Genomic DNA, 12123 nt, shown 5'->3' with positions numbered 1-12123 from the left:
ATCTCTGAGTCAGCATCTCCCGGCTGTGATTCTGGCTTTATTTTTGCCAGTGCTCACCCACCTGGAGGGATGGGCCTTTCTCTGCACTTGACCCTACACGAGGCCCACTCCTCCATCTAGGAAAAGGAAGGGCACACCCTGCTCTCTGCCTCCTACACCAGCAGCACACAACAGTCACAGTTGTGCCACCCAAATGCTCCAGACTCTGTGTTGGATTGGAGATGTTGACATCCAATCTTAAAGACTATGCGCAAGTGGGTTGGGCTTTTCCTTATTTTTAGTTAGCGAACCCATTTTCTTAATAACGTTATGGCACAGAAAAAAAAAAGTTGCAGTGATTTTTGTTTGAGACCTAAAGCTGTCATCGTATTTCAAAAATGCTCACATTTTGGAAACAGTTACCTTTGCAGTGCTTGGGGTGCGTTGTATTGCTTTGGTTCACCTGAAGGTTGGCGGTCCCTCTCTACTCCTTGCACTGATGGTGGGTAGCACTGGAAGACCTTGGACACCTCCCTGAAAGGTGGCAAAGCACCACACACCTGTTGCCTAAAGATAAAGATCCAGGACATGTCCAAAATGTGATCTCTATAGAACACTGAGCCCTTCTTAGCTGGCCAACTGCCTGGACCTTGGTAAAGAGCAAAATATAGGTTAAAAGAAAAATAATATTAGCTAATGCTTTTACAGAATTTCCTATGTTCTGGACATAGTGATAAGAGCTTTCCATGCACATTCTTATTTCTTCTTCATAACCATCTTGTGGGGTAGCTGCTATCATTTTTCTCATTTTAGCAAAGCCTAGAGAGACTACACGACATATCCACAGCTAAACTACTGGCACGGTCACATATGACTCCAGAATCCTCACTCTTCACCTCTACGTGTTGACTTCCAGGTTCTGTCTCATTCTAGAATTTTGTCATCATATAGGATGACACGGTGGAGGGTTCCCTATGAAAAACAGTGATGATAATGCTAATTAAACTGATTACAAAGCATACTCAAAGTGGCGTTGCCTTCAGGATTCTGCTCTTGCTAACTATTGAGCAAGATTGATATCAGTATATCTTCTAGCACTTGCATTTCTGTCTGTCCTCCGCACTGGGAGGACCAGTTCGATTTTGTGAGGCCTAGCCGAGAAATTCACTCATGCGTCTTCTCCACCTGCAGTAGGGCTCATTCATTTGTTCAATCAACAAATATTTATTAGGTCCCTGCTATATGCAACCTACTGAGCTAAGTGCTGGGGAAAGGAGGCAGAGTTAAAGGGCACAGTTACTGCCCGTCAGAAATTGCCACCAGTGGAGAATTAAATTAATTAGAATCCTACTGAACAACTAGTTAAGCTGACGTGGTGAGAACAGTGGGCCTTTTTAAATGCTAATACATAATTCACTTTGCCAAAGTAGACAACAAGCAAGGGGCTTCAGCACTCTCCAATGAATGGGGATGTTATTCTTTATACCTTATCAGTAGGACATACTTAAAAGTTGCATTTGTTTTTCAAATGGTTCAGATGAGTGTACACTGATGTTTCCTCATGTAGTTTGTCCAGTCCTTCTTGTAAATAACGATAGCAGATAATTCAGAAGGGGAGTAGCCATAGAAACACAGTTTCTTGTCCCGTGAATCGAAGATAAGTGTTATCTATCTCCTATATATCTCGTGTGTATATCCTATATAAGGCATAAGTCCATGTATTTCCACCCTCTGAGCTGACCTGTGACAGATTACCTGCTGCTAATTCATTTTAAGTGAAACATGGCAAAGAAATCTCTACTCCTCCTACGTGCAGTCCTACGCTCTCTTTCAGAATATCAGCATAGGCCAAATTTGTTTTCCCCACCTACAGTGTGCAAGGTGGTGATCTAGGCACTGTGGGCAACTATAAATAATTGTAAGACCCAAGCCCTGTCCTCAAAGGGATTATAGTCAGTCCCATTAGGAGGGCAAAATTAGAAGCATAAAAGCAGGTAATTAACAATGAAAGGGTGGAATATGATTAATTCAGCAATGAGAGATACAAACTATAGGAATATGAAGGAAGAGGATTCCTCTGGGGCCCACAAAGATGCTGGGCTTTTAGTTGGTCATCAAAGGCAGGCCAGGATTTAGATCACAAAGAGAAAGAAAGGATGAGGGCAAACCAGATCAAGGCAGTGCTGTGGTGTGTGGAGGGCAGTGGCTAGATCACAGTGGCAGGAAAAGCTTGGTTTATGAAAATAATGGAAGCCATAATGGGAAGCCAATTATGGAGGCTCTTTAATGATAAGGTGAAGGAGCTTGTACCATAGTCAATACATAGTTTTTCAAAATTGTGTCCATAGAAAAGTTCTAGGAAGAGTGTAGCGGAGTACGGAATGGACTGAAGAGGAACTCACAGGTGACCAGGAGACCAATAGAAGGCTGATCTTTGAAGGTGTAGACAATTTCCTGGAGGGAGGACTCTGCCATAAGTACAGTATTTGGGTCAAGCTAGGTAGTCACCTTCACGGCATGCAAGCACACAGTGATGCCATTATTTGACGGTATATCTAAATTCCCCACTTGCCCTGGTCCAGATCCACCCCAGAATGCCTATGGAAGCCAACAAAAGATCTTCCTATGTGTTGACTGTTGTTAGAAGCCCACACAATGAGGAGCTTAAAGATAAAGACCTTGAGACCCATTTCCTAGAGATGGACTGTTTTTACAGTACAAAGGGAACACATCATGTCTCATCAGGCATTTAACACTTTAGCAGAAAGTCTCAAGCACAATGATAAACTTAGCTGGAAAAAGAACAGAAAACTAGAAGAGTTTTGTAATTCAGTGGGCTCCAAGGATTTCCTTTTTTGAGGGGGGAAAAAGATTTAAGTTTTTTTTTTTTTTTAGTTCTCTTGACTGTTTAAAAGTAGGAATTACGTTGCTTTTTTTCTTTACAGTATGATTGTTGATACATGCCAGATACTGTAATAATGCAATTTTATTGTCATCTGGGCACAGCACTAGATGAATTTCATAATGAAGGCATGAAGAGAAAGTAAGCAAGCATGTTTATGCAGAATCAGAGAAATGCTCTCTACACCAAAGTGAGGCTGACCAGGCTAGGGCTTCACTCTCTTGGAGCTTAAACTTAAAAAAAAAAAAATTAAATTAAAAAAAAAAAGAAAAAAAAGAGAGAGAGAGAGAGAGACCTTTGGGTTTTTGTATGGCAGTCATATCATCTGATCGCCTTCCACACCTCCCTTCCCCCTGGCTCCTGTTCTGTTCTTCCTGGGAGCAGGATTGGTCTACGACTGTTCAGTGTCCTAAATCAGGACATTTAAGGCATACAAAGAATTTGTTTTTGACACTGGGTTGCAAACTCTCCATTTCACCCTTGAGTTTCCTTGAGCCTCCTGTGACCTGTCCACAGCCCCGAGCCCCAGGGCCGGCCCCTCCTCTCAGGAGGATTGTCGAGGACGTAAACACAAGCTAAAGATCAGCCACGAGTGAGTGGCTACGAGTCGCCCAAGGGGCTCAACACACGTGGAAACAGTCCCCCGAGGCGTGGAGACACTTTGACCTTACAGGTAGGGCTCGATTTCCCTCCCGCTGAAATAAAGAAATAAAGTCTTTTTTTTTTCTTTTATTAAATATTTCATTTATTTATTCATGAGAGACACAGAGAGAGACACACACAGAGACAGAGACAGAGCCCCAGGCAGAGGGAGAAGCAGGCTCCATGCAGGGAGCCCGATGTGGGACTCGATGCGGGGACCCCTGGGTCACGCCCTGGGCTGCAGGCGTTGCTAAACCGCCGAGCCACCCGGGTGCCCCCGTGAAATAAAGTCCAAGTGAAGAGTTAAGCATCCCCCATAGAGCCTGACGTGGGACCAGGAGGAAGGGAAGGCCTCTGAGATGAAGTCTGTGGAGCAGAAGGCAGGGCTGAGCTGCCCCTCTCCTGGGAGCACCGGGCTCGATTCACACTCGGGGGGGGGGGGGACACACAACAGTCACGAAAGCGCCTCCTCATCCGCAGTTTTGCTTCCCGTAGTTTCAGGCGTCCACCTGCAGCGGCCGTGGGAAAGCGGGTGCTCCTTCCGACTCAAGGTCAGAAGGTCCATCGCAGCCAGCGCTACGTCACAACGCCTGCGCCACCCACCTGCGTCATCCACCTGCGTCATGTCACGCGGCCGCCATTTTCCGTCTCTCATCCTCACGCGAAGAGGGGTGAGTACGGCACGTGAGAGGTTTTCGGAGAGGGAGAGAGACTGCATTCTCATACCTTAATTTAAAAAAAAAAAAAGATTTATTTATTTATGAGAGACCCAGAGAGAGAGAGAGAGAGAGGCAGAGGCACAGAGGAGAGAAGCAGGCTCCATGCAGGGAGCCCGACGCGGGCCTCCATCCGGGCCTCCAGGATCACGCCCTGGGCCGGAGGCAAAGAGGCTCAACCGCGGAGCCGCCGGGCGGCCCTCTCAGGGCTGTAATCGAGGCAGGCGCCCCCCGGAGACCCCGTGGTTTGGGGCCGGCCCGGCGATAAAGCTGAACATCGCCTTCCGGCGCGTCAGACGAGTTCTTCGATTTCCCGGTGCACGTGAGAGGCATGTTCACACTCTACTGTAGTCTGCTGAGTGCGCAGTACTGTGATATCCAAAAAAAAAAAAAAAAAAAAAAAAAGTCCACACCTTCATTGAACAATGCTTTCCCGCTAAGCAATGCTAATCATCATCAGAGGTCTGGGCGGGTCGTAACCACTGGTCCGTAGATCAACCGTAACAGATAGAACAATCAGGAAAAGGCCTGAAAGGTGGCGAGATCACCAAAACGTGACACGGACGCGAAGCGAGCAAATGCTGTTGGAAAAATGGCACCGATGGACTTGCTCAGACCTTGCGTTTGTAAAAACAACAACAACAACAACAACAAAAAAACCCGAAAAACAAAACAACCAAATGCGTATCAGCGAAGTGCAATAAAGCGAAGCGCAATAAAACGAGGTATGCCTGTATAGTGCTACAATTGTTTTATGGTTTGTTTTTGTTGTTCCTGTCTTACTGGGCCTAGTTTATTTATTTATTTTTAAAGATTTTATTTATTTATTCATGAGAGACACAGAGGGGGAGAGGCAGAGACACAGGCAGAGGGAGAAGCAGGCTCCATGCAGGGAGCCCCACGTGGGCCTCGAGCCTGGGTCTCCAGGATCACGCCCTGGGCTGAAGGCAGCTGCTTAACTGCTGGGCCACCCGGGCTGCCCTGGGCCTAGTTTATAAATTGGACTTTACCATAGGTATGTACATATAGGAAAAACAAGCAGAGCATATGTAGGGCTTGGTGCTATGCGTGGTTTCAACCATCCACTAGGGGTCCTGGAATGCATCCTCCATGGATAAGGGGGTCTGCTGTATACTTGGTTAGGAAATACAAGTGTCCATATATCTAAGTGTTTAATGTAGTTGTTGTAATGCAAGTGTTTAATCCTTTCACGTCATCGTTCTTTACATTTTTTCCCATGAGTCAGAAGTATGGTGTATGTACAGGAAGGCTGTATATATATATGCACAGTTACCTTCTAATTTCTTATGTATGCACCTATTTATAACCTATGCATATTCATGTCTTGTGTATGCTGTCAGTATGCTCACAACCAGACAGGGAAACATGCCTCATCTGTAAAGACTGTGATGCTCTCAAGGACCTCACTGGGTGGGCTTTGATCTTTGATATTCATCACCCCCCTAGTTTCTAGAATCTTATCTTCAGAAACTGTATTCAGTCTGACCCCCTGCTCTTCTCTGCATTAAAGGTAAAGGTTGCAAAACTGGACTAGAGAAGGTTCGTTTATCCTCTCCTGGCCTGAGGAGTCATTGTGTCTACAGAACAGATGTGGGATGGGCAGGAGTGGAGTAAACCTATCCCCTCTCCTACTGGAAATCACATTTAATTCTGACCCAAGGGGCCTCTGTGTTGCAAATGGAGAGGTAATTAAGCCTCCAGACTCTGAGCCTTTTGGGGTGAGAGGGCTTAGTTTTTCATACGTACATCCAGTATATTTTTGAAAAGCAGAGGGTGGGAGCCAGAGAGGCATAGGAAGCCTTGAAGAGAATGGAAACAAGATGACAGGTGTTGGGCGTATTGCTGTTAGGTGGCATAGGTAAAGAGAACACATATTTAAAAATTAATTCCATTTTTAAAAAGCTCGAAGAATTGTACCAGGATTCTTGGTAATGTGATGGAGGAACGGGGCTACTACTACTTTCTTGTGAGTGCTCATGGCAAGGAGAGGGGGCTGGAGTGTCCCTTCTGCTGCCATTATTATTATTATTATTATTATTATTATTATTATTATTTAAAAGTTATTATTGAAGTGAAAAAGTCCCACCTGCAGAGACCTGAAGTGAGACCTCGAAGGACAGGAGTACTCTGCTGGTAACAACACTTGGTTGTTAACCAACACAGCCAAGGACTGAGCCCAGTGACCTAGAGGGAGATGGCTGAGGTAACCAATCCCCAAGAGTGGTCCTCCGAGGAGTGTTGGTCCCATTTCAGCCACTGCCAACAAGGAACATTCCACTTGCTGCTGTTTTGTGTTGATTTAGACCATTCCTCTTGGGTGTGTGGCTGCAGTAGAGCTTGGAAAATCTGAAGCAAGCAGGAGGACTTGGGAATACCATTTAGGAATGTTGATACCTTCCCCCAGTCAAGGGACGTGGAGTGTTGTGTGTATGTGTGTACAAGCACACGCATCGTGTGCGCATGTGTTGGGCTTGTAGAAAGGGTAGGGTCAGTCCTTTCTCCACCATCCCACTGTGTTAGGACTGCTGAAGTGGAAGGTGCTGTTGTACACTGCACACCCTCTCCTTCTACCACCCTCTTTTGGAACCAAGCTGAGAGAACTCTTTAGCATGGGCACCCTTGTTTTTTTTTTTTTTTTTTGGTATGTGTGTTTTTTTTTTTTTTTTTGATGGGCCAAGCTTACAGTTTTCAAAGTGCTATGACAGGATGGTTGCAAAAATAAAAAGCTAGTGAAAGCTTAGTCACAATATTTCTATAGCTGGCAATCAAAAGATCATATTGCATGCAACTGGCAAAATCATCATAGGGAAATTATGCATTTTCCAGAATACCTTATTCCCTTCTGTGTATTAAACATTACTTTAATATTCTGGTGACAATGTTTTATAATTAATCTAAATGTAAGGGAATGAACACACCAGAGATTATGTCTCAGTGCAAAGAGGTGAAAAAGGCTTTTTTGCAGTGGCAGACCGGATTACTGACTCAACTCCTTTCAGTTAAGAGCAGCCACGGATATCACTAAGGGCTAATATCCCCACCCCATCCTCCAGTGAATGCAAACATTCTGTACACTTTGGGGAGTAAAATCTTTTCACTCATAAGGGTGTTAATGTTAACACAGAAGAAAAGCGTTTTAAAAATTGCATTAGTTCATAGACTTGCATTGAACTCATGAGGGGGAATCTAGCCCCAGAGAGATAAAAACTAAAGAGCTGAGCCATAAACCAGTATGATAACATCCTTATTATAAGATGCAAATTGAGGGACCCAATTCACTAAAACACATGTTACTGGTATTTAATTTTGCTTGTGGGAATATATCAGAAGTTGGCCTATGCCTTTTGCACAATGTACTTAAAACGAGGGCGAGTAACTTTAGCTATTAAAAAAAGTGATAAAGAAGCACAGGGCAAACTAGGATTGAGAGATAATTGCAAGGATCTAATTTAAGTGTCAGTGTACACAGCTTTCTTCCCTGGCTTGGGCTTAGAGGCACAGCATTGGAGTGGGAAGGCAAGTGTGGCTGCGCTTCTGGAAGGGGAGGCTGGGGTCCTGCAGCAGGCAAGTGGAATGGCAGCCCTGCTTGGCTGACCCAGGCCGGTGGGGCGGGGTGGGGGGGCATAGCCTGTGGGGTGGGGGCCAGATGAGGCTGGCCCACGCCCAGTGGTCATCGCAGGAACTTCACTCGAGCTAGTATGTTTGGGAGCCTGTGGTTTGGAGAAGAAAAGATACACTTCCCCATGAGAAAAAGGTCAGTTCCTCTTTCCTCGGGTAGCACGAACAGCCTGCTGGGTATACTTGGACTTCCTGCCACCACTTCCACCCCTGAGTAGGTGAATTATGTTTCCCTCTCAGGGTGACAGGGTGAGATTGTACCGTGTATCTCCCCAGGTGGCCATTCCTGTGGGGGCTTCACAGATAAGAGAACTGCTCCTCAGCTGTCATCTCCTTTCAGAAGCCTTCCTCATCTGGGGGCTCTAGGGAAAGAATATCTCCCCTCAAGACTCAGAGTGCCATCAGCGGATCCCAGAGTGTGGGAACCATCATCTGGGAGCCCATGAAAAATGCACAACCCATAGCCCCTCTGCAGAGCTACTGAGTCATGGTCTACATTTTAACAACGTGAATTAACTTTGAGAAGTGTGGCCAACCTCTGACCTACTGCATGGGCGCCTCAGTTGGCATTTATCGTTTAGGGCTTGCGGGGTTTGTATAATGAAGAGCGGGTTCCCAAACATCTATTTTTTGAGGGACAGAGTCAAATCTTTGTGATTAGAGGGGAAAAAATATCATAGGGAGCATAGGGATGCAATGGGAGTTGTTGGGGCACAAGCATGGTGCACCGTGAGATGCTACCTTATATAACATCAAGATCACTTTGATGTTGCTGGGGAGAGGGGGGTAAGAGGCGTCCACCTATGGAGGCACAGAGGGTCTGTTAAGGTGGTACATTGTTCTGGAGATGCATGGTGGTGATGAGCAGACAGCATTGTGAGTGTACTCGATGCCACTGAATTGTATGATTACGAATGGTTAAAATATATAAATATTTTGTTATTTATATTTCACTCTAACTTAAAAAAAATACTGTTTAAAAAAGCAAACAAAACCCAGATAGAAAATAACAAGAACAAACAGCAACAAAATAAGCAAACACAAAAGAGGAGCCAGGCTAGTAAGTGAAAGAAAAGGAGAAAGGACAGGGGGCTGGTAAGAGAGAGCAGAGCAGAGAGGGAAAGGAAGCTTATGGGGGGACAGAGACGCTCTCCAGAGTCTGGGCCTCCTGCAAGCTGTCCAGTCAGTTGTAGCCAGAGATGGGCTGATTTTCTTTTATTGCCTGAAAATGTGCCTGGAGTTTAGGGGCAGGATCACCTCCCTGGGATGGGAGAAGTGTCCACTTCCAGTTTATTTATGTATATTATCCCAAGAGTAGGATAAATGGCTGTGAAGTTGACCAGATATTTATGTCCACATTAAGGCTGGTGGTTGATATGAGTGCTTTCCAGGTGAACTCCACTTGCAGAGCCATTTACTTTATGGATGATTTGTGTTGGGGAGGGACTGGGAAAAGTCATCAGGTTGCATGTTTGTTGCTTCCCCTCATTATATTCTCACTTTTGAATAATTTCTGAGTACCTTGGAAGTATAAGAAGGGGGACCCCTTTAAGTTGTGGGAGCATTCCAAAGACAGGTAAATGTTTCCTACCAAGATGGGCTCTTTACTATTCATCTGTTGAATCTGCTATTATTATTCTAAATGTTTCCTGTTGTCCATTCTGCCCATTAGAAAAAGTAAAGGATTTGGCTTTCAAACAAATGTTTGAGCTGGATCAGGGAAGACAAATTCTAATCTTGTCTGGCCTGTTAATTTGTTTGGTCGGTTCTTGTTTGTTTAGGATTCTCTCCTTTTCTCCCTCAAGCAACAACATAGTATAATCATAGCCCTGGCCTGTGGAACTCCCTGCTTGTCAAACTGAGTGTTCAAGTCTGTAGGCAGAAAGAGGCTGTAATGCAAGGTGTGAATACTGTGATAAAACATTGTGGGCAAGAGTTTTGTCTGGTTGCTATTGGGCTTTAAGAACTTGAAGGTCAAGAAGTGGCCTCAAAAGCAAAACTTGAGAGACTTGAAGTTATATTCTGAGACCAGGGCAAGGACTCCAAGCTTTCAACTCCGTGACTTGCTCTCAGGAAGCATGCAGCATATAGTTGCTGGTGGTGGGGGCAGATGGTTGGAATTCATCTTTGCCAAATGATTTCATTTTCTGAGCCCTGAGTCCTGGTTAAACCTTCCCTTTTTATCTTGATTTTTAAAAAGTCCATTGGTACAGACTGGGCTTCACTGCAAGGGAATTTAAACAGGAGAGGCTAAATCTTTCAAGCTATCTGGTAAATCTGAGAGTTCTCTGAAAGAGTTCCAAAGAAATGTGAGTAAATGTCTTGGAGGAGGACAAGGAAGTGACTGTATTATTACTAATAACATAATAGATAGTCATACCTTTGAAAAATATTTTTACCTTTGTTGAAGAGTTCTTATTTTCTCATTTTCCCTGTTCTATCAAGGTATTGCCATTAACCTCATTTCTCCAGTGAACAAACTGAGGGCAGTCCAGTGATTTGTTGGGGGCCACAGAACTGGTTCGGAGAGTAAGCAGGACTTAGGATCCAGGCACTATGACCCATTCTGCAGACTTTACATGAGGTTTTTAATCTTGTCCTTTCTGGACATGCTCTGTCCTGGGTTTAGACTCATGCTAGGTGCTAGGTAGGAAGATATTGGAAATAGTGGACTAAGTGTGGGTGTAGGCTCTTGAACATGCTAAAATGCTCAGGCCAGAGCTGGTCCTAACCCTGCCATGGTGAGGTGATGAGAATTGAGTTTGTCAGATATTGCTCATCTCACTTTATTACAAAAACAGAGTCTGACCTTGAGAAAACAAAATATAGGGAAGTCAGCTAAGATAAGACTGGAGTCTGCAGGGTGATGGGTGGGAGGATAGCAGCCCCAGGGAGTCTATCCACACAGACATTTTGGAAGCCAAATTGAGGCATTGAAGGCAAACTCTTTGGACTTTACATGTGACTTTCCCAGAGTATGGGCTGGGGGAGGGGCTGCTGAGGATATTTTCAGGTCTTGCCTAGTGGCACAGCCCTAGATTCAGAACCAAGACCGTGCCATTCATTTTCTTCTCCGGGTCTTGTATTTCTCAACTGTAGAATGAGTAGATGAATTCCAAGGTCACTTCTGACTCTATGATTCTGTGTGACTCTCCTGAAAGGGAGAACCTGGGGGGATAACCTGGGAAAATGCTGCTCAGTGGTGGCCGGGTAGGAAGACACCTGGAACAGCCATGGGAGGAATCAGTCAGTGAAAGGCTGCAGAGTCACTGTGGTGAGAGGAGGAGGCTCAGACCAGTCAGGGAAGGAAGGCAACTCTAAAAAAACACCAGGGAAGTTGTATGAGGAGGTTTGGCCTAAGTAACTTGCAAGTAGGTACTGGTAGCAAATAAACCAGCACAGGGTCTCAACTTGGTCAGGAAAGGAATGCTTTTTTTTTTGGTAAGGAAATAAATCCAATCAGGTCTTTTATCTTGTTTAGAAATCATAAATTTAACATGTATTGCGGTTAGTAGACCAGTTCAGGGGCTCTTTGGGGGCATGGGTTCATTAGGCTGAGAATATTTATGGAGCAGGGTTTAAAGGACACTATTCAACAATCCTTGGCCCAGGGCTGTTTTGGCTGCAGCTTTGGGCAGTCTTTTGGAGTTCTGTTTTGTTGAAATATACTTTAGGACACAAAGAATTAAATGGCTTTTGAAAACATTTCCCTACTACTCCAGCTAGTTAAATTCCCAACACTTTGGAATCATGGCTGTAATTCATTTTACAAATGCAAATAGAGTGCCTGCTATGTCTTGCTACATACTTTGAAGGAAACAACGGTGAATGATACTAGGGCCACGGCAGGTGATTCAAACAATACTTTTCGTTATAATAAGTTTGGGGTCTTTTTCTTCTCCTATAAGAAGGCATATCAACACGCAAGAACACCATAACCTCTGTGTGTCCTTTTGCTACAGGAACTTGGTCTTCGTTTCTAGAAACCTTTTAACAATCGATAGGCCAAACCTTGTCCCAATTAAAGTATGGTAGACATGTCTTAGCATGAACACTGTTGGGGGGGAAAAAAAAAGACCCTGGACTATAAATTGGGTTTAGATAATCAATAAATGAATGCTGACTCACTGGGCACTTGGTGAAGGTAAAGGACACATTCTGTCCTTGACCACCTGTTATGTGTATTTTATTTATTCCTCTGAGCTGTGTTGTATTATTGCCATTTTCCAGATAAAGAAACTGAGG

General features: G+C 44.6%; 1 long non-coding RNA gene across 1 annotated transcript in view; it reads left to right on the top strand.

Moving 5' to 3' along the window:
• Window positions 1–4015: 4015 nt before the first annotated feature.
• The window catches only part of LOC144324205 (uncharacterized), a 143252-nt gene continuing 135144 nt past the window's right edge, over window positions 4016–12123 (top strand). Inside the window, exon 1 of the long non-coding RNA XR_013389728.1 lies at window positions 4016–4964. This is a non-coding gene — a long non-coding RNA (uncharacterized LOC144324205). The remainder of the gene's footprint in view (window positions 4965–12123) is intronic.

This window comes from Canis aureus, chromosome 11 (genome assembly GCF_053574225.1).
Source record: "Canis aureus isolate CA01 chromosome 11, VMU_Caureus_v.1.0, whole genome shotgun sequence".
Lineage (NCBI taxonomy): Eukaryota > Metazoa > Chordata > Mammalia > Carnivora > Canidae > Canis > Canis aureus.
This window is presented reverse-complemented; position numbering and strand designations above follow the sequence as displayed.